The 16,961-nt window shown below is 40.8% G+C and overlaps 1 protein-coding gene and 2 pseudogenes across 6 annotated transcripts in view; 2 read left to right on the forward strand and 1 right to left on the reverse strand.

The window, feature by feature from the left end:
* The window catches only part of ACYP2 (acylphosphatase 2), a 254,520-nt gene that overhangs the window by 572 nt on the left and 236,987 nt on the right, over nt 1-16,961 (forward strand). The gene's annotated exons all lie outside the window — the stretch shown is intronic.
* LOC102152216 lies at nt 4,369-13,819 on the forward strand (annotated as a pseudogene).
* Nucleotides 12,715-15,901, reverse strand: LOC119873737 (annotated as a pseudogene).

The raw sequence follows: 16,961 nt of genomic DNA on the forward strand, positions 1-16,961 counted from the left end.
AAGGAGGAGGTTTATTTCCCCTGAGGGGACCAGCGGGGAGGCTGCAAGCATGCCCTCTAGGAATTCAGAGAAATTCAGAAGGGCTGCAGGTTGCTTGCAAGAGGGGAGCGCAGGGGCGAAACCTAGGGAGAAATGCTAGGGAGTTTTCAGAGCTTTGAACCTCAAAACAAGAAACTCTGAAGCACTTTAGGCAGAGGAGTGGCGTGATCTACTTTACAATTTTCAAAGAATCACTCTGACTTTACGTACAGCATAGATTAACACAGACTCGGATTAGAAACTGGAAGACCCCTTAAGAAGTTGTGACATAATGATGGCCTGGGTGTCCGCTGAAATGATTTGAGAACTATTGCCTTAAGAAGAATGGCCTGGGCTTGGTAGCTGATTGACTCTCAAGACTGAAACAATGGGAAAAGACGGGACGATTGCAGATTTCTGGTTTGGGAAGTTGAGAGATAATAAAAGTCCCTCACAGAAACAGATTTAGAGGCAGAATGCCTAAAGGGTAGAAAAGTACTTTAATAAATACATCAGGAGCCTGATGGAAACTGAGGCATGCATTTATTAGCAGTATAGGTAGGCTTGGAGGGAATGAGAGAGACTGTTAAAAGATAACTGAGGCATATTAAAATTTTTAAGAGTTTCTTGAGAAAAAGTCTCTTGGAATTGGGCAGGGCCAAACCCAAAAGTGTTTAGGAGCTCCTACAGGAGCCTGGGGAAAGATTTATGTAGGGGTGTGGAGACAAAGGAAATTATTTGATTGCCATAGCTCAAAACCTAGTGCGCTGTTTGTGACTGGTTGTTCTTAGTGTTTAGGTTTCATAACCTTGAGGCATTGACACAGATTTTGGGCAAAGACATTAGAGCCACTTTAGTCCAATGGCCTTTATGTACTTAACAGTATAAAAAGAATTGGAGCCCTTCACCAAACTTTCAGGGGTAACCATATTTAAGGATGAATAGAGAAACAGGAGAGAAACCACAAAGAGTACTCCCGAGAAGCATTCAGGGAAGTAGTTCTAGCAAGGTGGGCATTCCTAAAGATGGAGTGTTTCAGATGGAGGAAGTAATCAATGTACCTAAAGTGGTTGACCAGTCAGTCAAATGAAATGAGACCTGAGGAGTGTTTATTGGAGTTACTCATGCGACAGATAACAGTTTCAGGGGAGTGTAGGAATGGAAACCAGATTACAATGACGATGGGAAAATAAATATCTAGGGACGTCAAAAGTGGACAACCTTTTTTAAAAAGTTTGGGTGGGAAGAAAAAGAGAAATAAGAAGGTAGTTGGAATAAAAAGAAATATTTTAAGATGGGATATGTTTTCAATATTAATGAGAAGGAGCCAGTGGAGAAAGGTTGAAGATATGTGGGTGAGGATGACAGAGAGTGGGAGAGAATGTGGAGTCATTGGCCTCTAGCAATAAACCAGACTGTGCTTCCATTGTCATAGGAAGGCAGAGGAGGATAGGTGCAAAAGCAGAAAGGTTTGCAGATGTGGCTGGAGGTTGGAGGAGTTCTTTCTGGTAGTTTCTCTCTCTCTCTCTCTCTCTCTCTCTCTCTCTCTCTTTTGTGAAATAATAGAATGAGAATGATGGGAGGAAGTGGGGCAAGGGAGGTTTAAGGAGATTGGGGGGGATCCCTGGGTGGCTCAGCAGTTTGGTGCCTGCCTTTGGCTCAGGGTGTGATCCTGGAGACCCGGGATCGAGTCCCACATCAGGCTCCCTGCATGGATCCTGCTTCTCCCTCTGCCTGTCTCTGCCTCTCTCTCTCTCTGTCTCTCATGAATAAATAAAATCTTTAAAAAAAAAAAAAAAAAAAGGAGATTGGGAAGGGTTAGAGTAGACTTAAAATTCCGAAAACTCATTAGAGAAACACAATTACTTGTCAGTTAAGTCTGGAAGCATGAATTTAGTCTCATCTGCAAGAACAGTGTAGTGATTTCCCCCCAGTAATGTTTAGTAGCCCAGGATTATATACCATGCAGTCTGGTATGATACAATGACAAAGGAATAAGGGTGTATGTTAGTGGTAGTGATGGTACTGGTGTTAGCTACCACTGTTGAGCACTTCTCTCAGCCAGTGCTTTACCTACAATATCTCCATGAATTCTCTAAGTAGAGATCATTGGGTTGAGAATATTTAAAAGAGAGTGGTTAATGTCAACATTTTGGCTGAGGTCTAACTGAAGAGAGAAGGAGGCTAATAGAGAGGTCAAGGGACTCAGATCCCGATGAGGTACAAGAGCAATGTGAAAGGATTAGCCTGAGCAAGGGATCTGGAAAAACAGGAATATTTGGATTTAAGATTTCAAAGAGGCCGTTCCGATGATGTCAATTTCCCTGGAAATGGTCTGAACTAGAAAGGTCAAAAGAATTATTGGAACAAAAAAGTTTAAGTCTCTTTCTGTTATTCTTTGTGAAGTTTAATGGAAAACACTAGTGAAACCTCTTCAGGTGAGAAAGTTGAGAGACCTTAAGTTTCTCTGTGGACCTAGTGTAGTTATCATTGGAGACAGTGACCCAAAGCTCATTAATGGGGTTAATGTTCTCATCTCAGACCAACTTCCAAGCATTTTTTTTATCTTTTAGAGCTCAGGATATTCTGCCAAAAGATAACGGCATATTATGCAGACCCTGAGGGAGACATTGGCCTCTTATCAGACCCCTCCAGGAGGCTGACTAAAATCACTATTCCTGGAAAGTGCAAGAGCCCTTCATAAAAATATTCTGAAGACAGAGGTCCCTTCTCAGGCTAGAGGAACTGCTAGAGATAATTACCAATCAAGTATTTATGCCTTTGGGTCACTACTTGATAATCCACTAAGTAGTTTAAAAAAAATGACAGGTTGTTAGTTTCCTGACTTTAGAAGTATTTGAATTGTATTAGAAAGATTCATTCTAATGAATCTTCATTAGAAGATTAGAATCTTCTAAAGATTCATTCTAATATAATCAAATGTCCAAACTCCTGCTGTGTTGCAGTTACTAAGGCACAAAAATATTGGACCTGAGAAATGAGAGGTTTTTTTTCCCCTAGTTCCTATCTGACTTTTTTTTTTAAAGTAGGCTCTGTGTCCAACATGGGGCTTGAACTCACAACCCTGAGACCAAGAGTCACATGATCCACCGACCAAGCCAGTCCAGCCAAGCACCCCATAATTCTTATATGATTTTTTAAAAGATTTTATTTCTGTATTTATTTGAGAGAGAGAGCACTCTCGAGCAGAGGAGGGAAAGAGGGAGAGGGAAAGAATCTCAATCAGATTCTCCCTCCATCTTACAACCCCAAGTTCATGACCTGAGCAGAAATCAAGAGTCAGATGCTCAGCCGACTAAGCCACCCACACACCCCTCCTATATGATTTTTAAGTTTTGGAGTTTTTCATCCAAAAGCCCTTCTCATCTAGCCACAGCATCCACTTCACTTCATTAGAGTATATTTGGAATTCATTTTTAATTTTTTTTTTTAATTTATGATAGTCACACAGAGAGAGAGAGAGAGAGGCAGAGACACAGGCAAAGGGAGAAGCAGGCTCCATGCACCGGGAGCCCGACGTGGGATTCGATCCCGGGTCTCCAGGATTGCGCCCTGGGCCAATGGCAGGCGCCAAACCGCTGTGCCACCCAGGGATCCCTGGAATTCATTTTTTTACTAAAGAGGAAATCACAGCTAAAGGAATGAATTTTTCTATGATAATTACAGTTTTTCCCTTTGTTAGGCATTTTGCCATTTTACTATGATGTAGCTAGATGTAGACTTCTTTTTATTTATGTTGCAGGGATATGTGTTTCTTAAATGGAAAGATTCATATCATTCATCAATCATGCAAAATTTTGGGCTATTAACTGTTCACAATTTTTCTGTTCCTCTTCTCTTTGTAGAATTCCCATTAGACATATATTATACCTTTCATTCTGATCTCTATATTTGTTACTTTCATTTTGCAAGTCTTCATTTCTTTATCTCATTCAGGATAACTTTATCAGACCTATTTCTAACTCAGAATTCTTTGTTATTCTGCATCTGATCTGTCCATTGAGCTTCTAGTTCCAATGATTATATTTTTAATTTTAGAAGTTCTACTTAGTTCCTTTCCAAGTCTGCTATTCTGTTTTTCACTGACTTATGTTCTTTATGGTTCCAATGACTTCTTTAATCATTTTAGACATGTTTATTTAATTTTAAACAATAATATTTTGACAGCCCTTTCTGTTTAGATTTTTTTAATTTTTATTTTCTTAAAGAATTTATCTATTTATTCATGAAAGATACAGAGGGAGAGAGAGAGGCAGAGGCACAGGCAGAGGGAGAAGCAGGCTCCATGCAGGGAGCCAGATGTGGGACTCGATCCCGGGACTCCAGAATTACGCCCTGGGCCGAAGGCAGGTGCAAAACTGCTGAGCCACCCAGGGATTCCCTGTTTAGATTTTTAGGGATACTTTGTGTTTGTTGACATTTGTTCATGGTTGATCATTTGCTTTATTTTACAATTTTTTACATTATGAGATTATCTTCATACAGCTTTTTTCTCTGTGGATATCCCATGTGACCCAGAGCATTTTGTTTATTTGTTTGCTTGTACCAGATCCACAGAAATAGCACAGGCTCAGTACCAATCAATATTTATGTTCATTTCTCAGCTAATGTAAATTAGAATTTCTATTCTATGCAAGTTACAGGCCTGAGAATGTAGCCCTTGGAGAATTTTAGGGTTTTTTTTTTTTGCAGTATTTTATTTCCAACTCCCTTAGGTCTGAGGCTTCAGCTTCTTCCCCTGAGTAGATATTAAAACCCAAGTCACTGGGGCACCTGGGTGGCTAAGTTGGTTAACTGTTTGCCTGCAGCGGAAGTTATGATCCCAGGGTTCTGGATTTGAGGCCCCATGTCTGGGGGCCTCTCTGCTCAGTGGGGAGTTGACTTCTCCCTTTGCCCCTCCCCTGCTCATGCTTGCTTGCTTTCTCTTTCTCTTTCAAATAAATAAATAAAATCTTTAAAACAAATAAAATTAACAACAACAAAAAAAAACCCAAGTCACTTGCTGTTTTAAGATCCAATAACACTGCCCCCAAATTGATGCAGAGTTAACACTTACCACTCTGGCTTTCCTTTCCTCTTTGTTTCTGGTATCTGGAAGTTTTTCTTTTCTGTTTGTGAGCTCATCTCACAAGCAAGTTATCACTTGTTATGTTTAATGTATCATTTTTTTTTTGAAGATTTTACTATTTATTTGACACAGAGAGCAAGCCAGCACAAGCAGGGAGAGTGGCAGAGGGAGAGGGAGAAGCTGGCTCCTCAGTGAGCAGGGAGCCCGACACTGGGCTCCATCCCGGGAGCCTAGAATCATGACCTGAGCCAAAGGCAGATGTCCAACCAACTGAGCCACCCCGGCACCCCTTAATGCATCATTTCTATGTAAGGCTTTCTGCATTAGCTCAGGCTGTCATGCCACTGGAACTGGAGACCCTTAAAGAATGAACTCTAAAGTATTAGACATCATTTGGAGCAAAAGGGAGTAATTGTGGATGATAAAGAGTATTTTCAGAATCCTCATATCATATAGGTAGTCATTGGTGATGTCTATCCTTCAAGCTATATTTATTTAAGGATTAAAACATCATTTAGGAAATACCTATTTGATATTTAAATGTAGAGTTTTTCAGCACAACTAAAGCTCTTTGTATTTCTTATTTTTGACAAGCTATGAATAATGTAGGAGGTCACAGCTTCCCTCTAATCAAATATAGTAAAGAGATGTATTTTTTAACAGTAGTTGAAGAAATTAACAATAGAAGCAGTGGAGAGATAATAACTAATGCACAAAGAAGTTATACACTCTTTCCACCTACCCCCAGTTTTTATATATATAAATAGAACAGGCCTTGCTCATAAGCAGAGAATGGAATTGTCTGCATGAAAAATTTGAAGAGCCAGCAAGATACTCTTTCTATATCTGATGCTTGAAATGCTGCCCTTTGCAATCTGTTTCTTTGACTAAATGATTAGAATCTCTTTTGAAATTTACAGACTCATAAGAGGGGTAATAAATCAAATCCCTAATTCTCCAGGGTGAATTACATATTCATTAATTCAATAAGCATTATTGAGTGCCCCCTGAGTGCCAAGTTTGAGATCATAAGGTGAATGACACAGTACTTGTCCTCAAGGAGTTCACTATCTAGTGGGTTGACAGTCAAGTAAACAGATAAAATGGCAACCAAATGTCAGCTGGGATCTCCCTACCTCTTAAAATCTCTAGATGAAACTAATTGAAACTGCCTTTCATAGACTGAAAAATTCAGTGCCTCACCCAGTAGTTCTGCCAGTTTTGGAGGACGAGAGCTTATATTTTTATAGTTAGTCCCAGCTCTAAACCTTTGCTTCTGGTAAACTAGTTCTGTCAAGTGATCATTTTACCCTAAGGCTTCAGTACTGCTTTAATCTAAACATGGAATCTAGCCTTTCCCCTTATTTTCCACAATTTCTATACAATAAACCATTCGTACAAGGCTATGTGTTTGTGTGGGGGTGGGAGGGAAGAGAGAGATTGGCAGAGAATAAATTTTAATAAGTGAGTTCAAAGAGACAAAGGGATTTATGCTAGAAATAACAAACACTGTGCAGCATGGGGTCAGGATGGCGGAGCTGCAGCAGCTGTGGGTGCAGGAGGCAGTGGACTTCATGGTGAAAGTCTGGAAAGAGAGAACATTAGGAAGATGCAGGGCGTCACATTCCAGTGCAGTGCTGGCTGATGCAAAGACAGCCAGGTGTCCCTGTAGCAGGTGCACCAGTGCATCGAATGCTGCCATGTGCCACTGGCTCAAGCCCAAGCCCCTGTGACCAGTGAGTTGGAGATGTTCCAGGACCACTTGGCCCAGTGCACCATGCATTGCAATGACAAAGCCAAAGATTCAATAGATGTAGGAAGTAAAGAACTTCAGGTGAAGTGGCAGCTGGAGAGTTGTGTGACCAAGTGTGTGGATGACCACACACACTTCATCCCGACCATGACCAAGAGGATGAAGGTGTTTCTCTTGTCCATTGGGAAATAGAAGTCTTTGCAATTGGCCGTTGAGACTGACAGCAGGAATCTATTTAAAAAGAAACGGGAGTTTTGGTCTATTAAGTGGTGTCTATGAAGAAATTAAGGATGGCAGCAAGTTTGAGGCCTGTGTCACTTGCTTCTGGACACTGGTTCCTTTATGTTTCAACCCTAGAAAGTGAAATGGAAAAAACTGGCGCTAAAATTTAGGTCAGAGATGGCACAGGAGAGTTTTTGATAGCCTAAATTTCAAGGGCTTGTCCTGGCACTAGGGATCTCCCTTGTAGCAAGCCAGAGCCCTCCAAGGTACCAGATTCTTCTTAGTACACAAATACCAACAGGCTGGAAGATTCCTCTAACCTGCTTGTGTTCCAGTGGTGTGAGCAGAGGTGTTTCTGTTTGTTGCCAACCTCCTGTTTACCAGAAGGATCACCAAATTGTTTTTCATAAGCTGTAAAAATCCACAAAGTCACTAATTTAGAAGGGAAAGAAGGTTTCTGGATCTTTGTTTTGCTTGGTTTTGTTTTATATACGAGTGCTTGAAGTTGATTTAAGATGTGGAGTTAGGAGAGGTAGTTTGGATAAGAACTTTGAACAGTTCTTGTGGATATCTTTCTGGCCATCAAGATGTGGGTATACATTTCTTGAAATACACATTATATCTTCGAGCTGTGACACCCTGCAAAAAACATGACAAGCAGTGTTACACTGGGTATGGGAAGCAGACCTTCCCTCTCGGCTGTCATGATGAGCCCTGAGGCTACCTGCAGCAGAGGAACAGGACAGTCTCTTGCGGTGACGCTCTCCCTTGAAGGGAAAGGGAGTTTTGATTGCATGGTATGCGGGAATGAACATTGAAGGAGGAATTGTTTCTTCTTAATTAAGAGAGTTATTAAGTACTGGCTTTGGAAAAACCTGGTTTTTATAGAACAGAATGGAATGAAAGCCTAAACTCAGTATTGCTTATTTTGCCCCCTGAAATAACAGAGCCCTACTGAGACAATCCCTTGGCAACAGGAAGGTCAAAGAAGAAAAATTAGGCAATTCAGGGGTGAGCAATGATTCCTTTAAAGCAAAAGAGGGGCAACTCCCTCATTACCAAATATCACTTTTGCCTGGGGCCTTTCAGCAAGCAGTGTTCCTATCCCAGCTCTAGCACCTGTTTATTTTGATAAAGACCTTATTGTCTTTTTACCAACTTACTACTTGAAATATAATATAGCCTGTGTTTGATGTTTCAAGGCTGTGATATATTTTCCTAGTGGTTCAGTTTTTAAAAATTAATAAGGTTTGTTTTTTCTTCCACAAAAAAAAAAGAAAGAAAAGAAGAAATAACAAACAACCTAATATTTAATATAAAAGTTTTTTCCTAAAAGATCTATTTTCTATGTGATTTTTATCCTGCCTAGTGGGTCAGTCAGACATTAAACAACTCATTCTATAGATATTTTAATTATACTTAATGTTAAATGCTTTAATGGGATAAAGGGAACTCTGATTGTAGAATAGGGGGACCTGGCCTACACTAGGAGGCCTACAAAGATTTCCTAGAGGAGGTAGAAGTTGATAAATGAGGAGTTGGGGGAAAGGATGGTTAAGACCGAGTGATGGCAAAATGAAGGGATGATGGATGGTATTGGGTTTTTGACAGATACGCAGTCCAGAATCCGTGACTGTGTTTTCAGGAGCAGCAGCTGCCTACAGTGAACACTATATCAAATAGAAGAGGTGGCATATGTTTTGGTGGCAGCAGCATCTTAACCAGATTGTTTCTATTATCTTCACTCTCTTGGTTCCAGGTCCTTACCTAAAAATCTTTCCTAGCATTTCTTATCAGTTCTGTGAGTTACCTGATGCTTGCCAATTAATTTATCTTCAATTTAAGTTAGCCAGATTTGGTTACTGATAGTAAAGATGACAGACATCAAGAACCCTTACTGATAACTGTTAGCAAATTAGTCTAAAGTGTGGTTTGGAGAACTCCCACCCTCGGAGTTTCTGACTTAGTGGATTGGAGTGGGGCCTGTGAATTTGCTTTCCTAACAAATTACCAGCTGCTTCTCCTGCTAATGATGATGATCAAGTGACCACACTGGATCTTCATCAAGTTGTTGTGATTTTCTAGTTTTCTCTTAACCAACTGCTGATTTGTGTTCCATTGTTTGAGTACCCCACAATTTGCTTATCCATTAATTTGTGAATGGACATTTTGGTTTTTTACAATTTCTGGCTATTACCAATAAAACTGCTACGAATATAAATGTGTAGGTCTTTGTGTGGACTTTATTTCCTTTTCTCATGGGCAAATATGTGGAAGAAGACAACCTGGAACATATAGTAGGTTTATGTATAACTTTTAAGAAACTGCAAGCTATTTTCCAATGTGATTCTGCCATTTTACATTTTTTTTACCAGCAGTGTACGAGACTTCTAGTTGTTCTACACCCTTGCCTTCTCGGTATGATCAGTTTTTTTAACTTTAGCCTTTCTAGTATTACTAGTGTAATAGTATCTCATTATGCTTCCAATTTGCATTTTCCTAATGACTAGTAATGGTGAACATCTTTTTTGAGTGTATACTCAAAGAAATCTATACAAAGATGTATTCATGTATCTTTCTTGATGAGATAGCTATTAACATCTTTCATCCAATATTTTGGAGTCTTATTTGTTTTCTTACTGAGTTTTGAGAGTTCTTTCTATATTCTGGGGATTAATTCTCTACCATAAATGTAACTTGCAAGTATTTTATCCAGTCTGTGGCCTCTTATTTTTTACTCTCTTAATAGGCAGGAATCATTTTTACCAAAATCATCAAAAGCCTCATCAGTTTTCCTAATGACTTCTGTTAATTGCTTGATACTCAAATTCTTTTTTGAAACAATTCCTTTTCATTTTCTTTGCTCCTCTTGCTAACTAGTATGACTGCAGTCTCACTTGCCAACAGCCTTGTGTGTAATTGGAAGAATTCTTTAACATCGCTTTCATCAACTTCATGAAATCTTGCACTTGTAGCAAAGTGTGCAGTTAAATTCTTTCAATTCATTTGGTTTGCACTTGATTGATATTTGGGGGTATTACCACAATCTCAAAGTTCAAACCAATAAGGATGTCAGCTGAGAGGCAACTGAATAAGATAGGGTAGGGAAAATAAGTACTGGTGTTTTATATGGAAAAAATTTGAGTTGGGACTCATTTTATAAATGATCAGTTCACTAGAGAACATTATGATGACTTTTTCTAACATGTGGCAGCAGAGATTTGTGTAATAAATACAAAAAAAAAAAAAAAAACCAAGGCCTATGAGAAAAGACCCCCCCCTTTTTTATTTCCTCTTATATCTTGATCCCCTTCTTCACTCATTCTATTGTAGGTACTCCGACCTTCTTTGTTTCTTGATCAAGCCCTGTTTTTTTCTCAATGCAAGAGCACCTACTTTTTCTTCTAAGTGGGCCAAGAATTTAGATTTATCCTAATTGCATTGGAAACCAGTAGACAAGTTTTTGTTTTTGTTTTTGTTTTTTTAAGATTTTATTTATTTATATGAGAGGGAGAGAGTGCAAGCAGGGAAGGGGCAGAAGGAGAGGGAGAAGCAGACTCCCCACTGAGCAGGTAGCCCAACTCAGGGTTGATCCCAGGACTCCAGGATCATGACCTGAGCTGAGAGTAGACACTTAGCTGACTGAGCCAACCCAGAACCCCAACAGACAAGTTTTAATCAGGAAAATGACATCATTTGATTTGGACTTTCAAATGATTTCTCTGAATGGAGAAGGGATTATACAGGGATAAGAATGGAAGTAGAGAGACTAATTAGGGAGCTATTTCAGTAGTCCAGTGAGAGTTGATGATGACTTGTATCAAGGTAAAATAGTGAGAAGTATCAGATTTGAGATAATATGAAGGTAAAACTAGCAAAATTTGGTAATAGAATATGGTATTAGCAAAATAGAATATGGTATCAGATGACTCCCAGATTTCTGCATTTGGTAATAACGTGTGGTTGACTCATCACTGAAATGGGGAAAACAGAAGGTGGAACCAGGTTTGTGAGAGAGCAATCATGAGTTTCATACTACCCATACTAAGTTTATTTACAAGATCCTCAAGTGAAGATTCAAGAAGTCTTTGGATATCAGTTTCTAGAGTTAGTGGTAGGAATTAAACTGGAGATATAAATTTGGAAATTGTCAGCATATAGATGATATTTTATGTAATGTTGAGGGACCAAATAAGATCACCTAAAAGATAGAGGGGAGAGTAAAACCTTGAGGCTCCAAGTGAGACAGAGCAGGAGAAACCAATAAAGGAGTATGAGAAAAAGAAAACCAGGACCAAGTGGCGAATACCAGCTCTTGTGTTTGGATATTCACTAGGAGGTTCACTGGAAACAGCATATAGTCGTACTCACAGCTAAGATTTATCACAGTGCTACAGTAAATACATTGTGCCGGATCATGAGGGAAAAAGACACAGATGGAATCTGGAAAAATCCATGAGCAGCCTTCCTCAATGCCTTCTTCTCCTGTAAGAGATCATATAGAACACACTCTTCCCGTCAGTGAAAATGCAATAATACGTCTGTGATGTTTCTGTGCAAGGAAGCCCATTAGAGACTCAGTGCCCAAGATTTTTATCTGGGTCTGATCATGTAGGCACCCTTTGTCTAGGCACAGTGAGCCATCATTATCAGTTAGGGAAAAAAGGAGCACTACTGAAAATCAAGTTTTCAAATGCCAGCCAAGGGTCAACCTTGCAAGCACGTTCAAAGGATAGCAGTCTGAGGCCTGCTATGTTAACTCTCTTCTGCACAGAATGGCATCACAGATGCTAAAGAGGGAGGATGTTTTCAGGGAGAGAGATGCAGCTGAAGAATCAAGTAAAGTAAGGAACAACGTGGCCACTGGGTTTGACAGTATAAAAGTAATTCATTGGCCCTGATGCAGACGATGTCAGAGGCATGGTAAAACAGAGAAGCTAGATTGGAGAGGATTCAAGAGTGACCTGGTGAGGGAATAGAGACAGCATGTAGAGGTAGGATAGTTCAAGAAGTTTTCTGTGAGAGGAAGCAAAAGAAGGAAAGGTAGTTTAAAGATGACAGAGGTCAAGAAGAGGCTTTTTACGGATGACAGATACTAGCACATGTTTGTTTTAGGATCAGAATTATTCATTAGAAAGCGAGGGATGATAGAGTGAGGGATTGGATCGACCACAGGAATGAAATGATGGGAGGAGAGACATTGAAACAGAAGAGATGAAGGAGAAGACCTAGAGATTTGGGAATCCAAAAATGAGCAACTTTTTTTTTGACAAGTATACATGCTTGCACTTTGTTTAAAATCACGTCTGTGACCGAGAACCAGCTTGGAATTGACAGTTGGGACAGAGTCACATGGCCCATGGCTCACCAGGACCTCCATTCTGGCAGTCTACCCTGCGCTGACATAAGCCAGGAGGCCCCCATAAAAATGAGAGACTCCGTTCACTTACAGGATTTTAGAGACCTCGTAAGATGATTTCCCAAGCAGTCACTTCTCCTGGAAAGTCAGACACTGATGGGTGAATCAGAGTGGGCTCTAAGCACTCATCTTCTTTTGTTTCAGTATCAGCTTGTTCCAAACCCTCTCCAGGGCCATTTTTTCCAAGAAGAAGGTGATGGGAAAATTACTCGTCTACCAATCCCTGTTATAATACATGTGCTTCTGAAAATCTTTACTTAAAAGTTCCTTATAAAAGTCAGCCATTTCTTCTGGAGCTAATGTTACTTTTTGACCTGATCTGACTCTCAGTTCCAGGCCTTTAACTTTTAATTTTGAGTGAATAAATTCTTCCTTTTCCTTATGAAATCTCAAATTCTGGTTTTCCCAGACTGTTGGTTCCATTCTTGTGTTTCTTGTCTTAATTCTCTTAGCTTTTGTTACAATGGTGAGCCATTTTCGGGGATGTAAAAGTGGGCAGGTCGAAGTTTGAATTTTTTCCTGGAGGGGGATCCTATCCAATCACAGCTAGATTTTCTTGGAGGGCAAGAATCCTGAGACCTGGCTGAGGTGGTAGAGTTGCCAGTGACAGAGCGCCAGATTGAGCGTGAGCACCTCATTCAGCTCCTCATTCAGCTGCGGCGCTGGCAAGAAACCCGGGGTGAGCTGCAGTGCTGTTCCCTGCCCAGGCTGCATGGTGCCAAGGCCATCCTGGAGGCAGAGCCAGGCCCCGGCCGACCTTACAACCTTCACCATACATCCGCCTGCCCCCAGATACCCCCCTCCCTGGTTCCAAAGGCAAGCCCAAGCCACCCAGAGCCAGAAGGAGAAGGAGCGAAGGCAAAGGCAAGTGGGCAGTTGGATAAGCTCCCAACCCCAAGTCAAGCCAAGGGGGCAGCCACCACAGAAGATGCGTGTCCCCCATAGGATGTGCGTGTCCCCCACAGGATGTGCCCCCGCCAGGGATGCAGCCCACCAAGATCCAGCCCTTCAGGACTCAGCCTCCCAGGATCCAGCCCATCACCGCTCCCAGGATGCAGTTCACCACTGCTCCCAGGACAGTCTGACCTCCCAGGAGAGTGAGGAAACCTACTGTAAACCCCGGAAGCTCAGGCCTGTGGGTGAGGCTCCACACACCCCCGGGGCTCACAGACTGACAGCCGAGGGCCTGCCCATGCTGATGGCCCAGCTGCCCGGCCCTGCGTGGCAGAGAGTCTGGCTGGCCCAGCATAGACTCTGCTTGAGCTTTTTTACTTATTTTATCCTGAGTGGAGCTTGGGCCAGCCCGCTGGGGCCGGTGGAGGAGAGGGCCAGTGGGTGGGGCCTCACCCAGCCCCTCTTCCTGGGGGATGCTCCCTAGGGCTAGGGTGCTGTTTGGGGGGGGAGAAGGGGGGGTTCTTTATGTAAAATAGAAACATGGTTTTGTACAGAAATTAAAAAAAAAAAAGAAGAGTGGGACTTACGGGGCTGGAGGCTGGCGTCCCTGTGCCTCATGTTGGGAGAGCGTTCGCCAGAACAGAACTTCCAGCCTAGAGGGTGGCGGATTTCCCCAGCCTGAGCCCTCACACCATTGCTGGTGTCTATCCCAACACATTTTTTGGGTGGCGAGTGCTTTCTTGCGTGCACTTGTCATCTTGAACAGGAACTATTTAATTTATACTGAATACACATTTTGTACGTTTTTTTCTCTATCCAGAAGCTTCTAGTTTTATATTCTTTTCATGTCAATGCCAGTGCTACCTACCCTTCTAGTTTATTCTTCCTTTTTGACCCTTGGTATTTCATGTTCCTTCCCTACAACTTGGTATGGCTCTATTTTGTCTATTTTCAACTTTTGTTTTGAAATAAAACGTAAAAGTCTAAAAACAACAAAAACAACAAAACAAAAAAAAAACCAGGCCTGCGTTCTGTGTGGCGCTCTGGAGCAAGCTGACAGCCAAGCCAGCGAAGGCACAGCAAAGTGGAGGGAGAAGGGCCCTCCGTGGCCCACATCCCCCCAAAATGAGCAACTTCTGATGGCTTTTATTTCCTCAGAGAAGTATGAGGCAATGTCCTCAGTTGAGAGTATAGTGTTGTGGAAAAGATGTGAAAGATGTGAGGAAAAAGTAGAAAGTTGGGAATTTCTACAGTAAGGAAGAAAATAATTTGGGAAAGATATAAAATGGGAAGCTGGCAGGAGAGAGGTCATGGTAGAGGTTTAGGAGGACTGTATAGTTATTTAAAATGCTTTATTAATGAGAGGCAATAATTTGAATTTATATCATTAAAATGTTTCAACCTCTACTAAGATCTGCTTCAAAAGGAAACTTGTATTGGATAGCAGTTAAAAATAGGAAGGAAATGATGGGGCTGTCAACCAAACAGTGCTTTAGTAGCTCAGAACTACTTTAATGTAACCATTTCATTCCCAAATTACCACTGAAGAGTTGAAACTGAATGACCAACTAATCTCCTCAGCCTAACCACACATACAAAATATACTTCTAACACTATATTATAACTTCCCCCATCAAACAAAACAGGAAGAGTGGTTATGTTTAGCTGATTGTGTGAGATGGTCTATTATATAGTTTCCGTTACATTCTGCTTATCAGGTTTTACTGTATTATGTGGCAGTTATGTATATATATGCATCATATATAGGATATATATATTTCAATCCTGCCATAGCAGGAATATCTTTCCATTTTCACAGATAGGTCTCATGAACAGAAACATTAAGTATATTCAAAAGAACCTCCAAGAATCTTTTCTATCTGATGGATATTTTTAGTGCCTGTACTGACGCTCATATTTGTTTGAACCCCAGCTGTAGCACTTGTCTCAGAGAACTGCCCTGCTCTTTCCATTTATTCCCTTTAAAATGAATTGGCTCCTTCAAATAATGTTCAAATAGCTACATTAGTCTCTTATTTAATCTCAGGTTAAATCAGAGAAAAGATTTCAGTACATAGAAAATTTATTCAAACCTGTAGTCTGACCTTGGTGTTTTTCTCAATACATAAATCACCGTTATCAACATTTCTTAATTTTCTAGTGTATGAAATAATTAAACTTAAATATGTCTTTCCTAGACACAATTCATCGCCATTATCAACTTAATTTTTACTTGAATGAATTTTATAATGTGTAACTTTTCATGTATTTCCAAAGTATTTTTATATCGTTTGGGGAGTAGATCTAACACCTACAAGAGATAAAGGTGGAGGAAGGTGGATTGAGTAGGGAGAAACTGCAGACCTAGATGCTGATCTCAAGACTGAAAAAAGTGGCTGGGAAACGGGACTGGATGGTGGGAGCCTCAGCCTTTGATGTACAGCCAACCTATGGGGAGCTCCAGAGCCAAGATCATCTGTAGAGAAGGCCTGCCTTCCATGGGCATGGCTGGGCCCTGGTAGTGCTGTGATTATCAGTCATTGGTGGGGGCTGCATAGGAAGGTGATGACTTCAGCTAGAGTACTGCTATAGTACGTCCTAGAGGTGCTGTAGCTGGAGGTCCTTAGCTGACTGCATTCTGACAGATGAGGGGAGATCCAAGCAATACATATTCATGCCTCCTACATCAGTTGTGCCCCTTTTGTTAAGATTGGTTTGCAAATAGTTCAGTTGTTCACAAGTTCAAATCATGGATTATTGCACAGTTTCCTGACTTTTCTCCTTTTGGCCAATCCCTCATCTCTTCATGAGATACTCTTTGAGATTAATCTCTGAAAAGACCATTTTTATTCTATCAGTCCTTGGCTCAAAAATATTCAGTGTCTCCCTGTTATTCACTAAATAAAGCCAGACTCTTTAACCTGGTGCTCAGGGCTAAGGCAGGACTAGCCCCAACTAAGCATTCTATTTTTTCTCTAACTTTGTGTTTTTGCTGGTCAGTCCATGTGGGGTCTCCTTGTGATCTCTCCAACATTCCGTTTATATTTACATGTTTCTTGTTGCTTACATAATAGCTTCTATTCCTTTCGACACACATTCTTCCTTCTCTACTTACAGAAAAGCCAGGCCCATCTTTCAAGATCCAGTTTGCCTTCCCTTTCTAACAGAAATCAGTATCTGAACCTTCCTCAGAAATAGTTCCGTATGTCTCCCACTTACTCATGTTCTTCCTTATTTTATTACTCAAATTTAATCTTATTTTATTTTATGTAGGCTCCACTCCCAATGTGGTGTTTGACCTCCTGACCCTGCCATTAAGAGTCAGTCACATGCTCTACTGACTGAGCCAGCCAGGAGCCCTTTATTACTCAAGTTTTAATGTGAACATGTCTCTTTCCCAACTATCTTGTCATATCCTTTGGGATAAGAGGAACATAACATTGTGTTTTACTCCACAAGTACTCCATGACTGAACGAAGAGAGAGATGCATGAGAATAGGCAATGTATGAAGCCACTACAGAAATGCAAAAAATAGAGGAGAGACCAAACTTTAGGGTAGAGTGGT

The sequence above is a fragment of the Canis lupus genome, chromosome 10 (genome assembly GCF_011100685.1).
Source record: "Canis lupus familiaris isolate Mischka breed German Shepherd chromosome 10, alternate assembly UU_Cfam_GSD_1.0, whole genome shotgun sequence".
Lineage (NCBI taxonomy): Eukaryota > Metazoa > Chordata > Mammalia > Carnivora > Canidae > Canis > Canis lupus.